At 62.7% G+C, this 520-nt stretch overlaps 1 protein-coding gene across 1 annotated transcript in view; it reads right to left on the bottom strand.

Annotated features, from left to right (window-relative positions):
- HSP90AB1 (heat shock protein 90kDa alpha family class B member 1) overlaps positions 1-520 on the bottom strand; it is a 5,753-nt gene that overhangs the window by 5,159 nt on the left and 74 nt on the right. Inside the window, exon 2 of the mRNA XM_015572214.1 lies at positions 27-32. The gene's annotated coding sequence lies outside the window, so the exon portion shown is untranslated. The remainder of the gene's footprint in view (positions 1-26; positions 33-520) is intronic.

Raw genomic sequence — 520 nt, 5'->3', positions numbered from 1 at the left:
GCTTCCAGAACAATCTCAGCTCCCAGGGAGGGGGGAGGGTGGGGAGTCCATGAATATGCCAGGGCCCGCCCCCTCCCCTCCTCCATCCGGGCGCAGGAAATATCTGGAAGGATGACGCGGGGCTAATGGAGGCCAACGGAGGCCTAAAGCGCTCCCCGCCACCGACACTCCTCACGCACTTGGGAAACGCGTAGCCGCGTCCGGAAATGGACGGGAAAGATGGCAGCGTCCCAGGCCAGCGCGGCCACCACGTGCAGCTGCCCGCTAACCCCAGCCCACCCCGCCGCCCACCTCGGCCAGGACTGTTTGCCGAAAGGAGGAAACCCCGCCACCTAAGCACAGAAGTTAAAGAGAGCTGCCACCGGGAGCCCACTTCCACCCCCCTCGCGGGGAACCTGCTCGGCACAACAAAACCCGGGCTTTGCAAAGAGATGAAAGCAACCCTGAAGTGCTTTCGAGACAGGAACGCCCGAAGGAGAGTTCGGCTTGTGGCTTTACCTTGAAGGAGCAGAGATCCAAG

The sequence above is a fragment of the Myotis davidii genome, unplaced genomic scaffold (genome assembly GCF_000327345.1).
Source record: "Myotis davidii unplaced genomic scaffold, ASM32734v1 scaffold167, whole genome shotgun sequence".
NCBI lineage: Eukaryota > Metazoa > Chordata > Mammalia > Chiroptera > Vespertilionidae > Myotis > Myotis davidii.
This window is presented reverse-complemented; position numbering and strand designations above follow the sequence as displayed.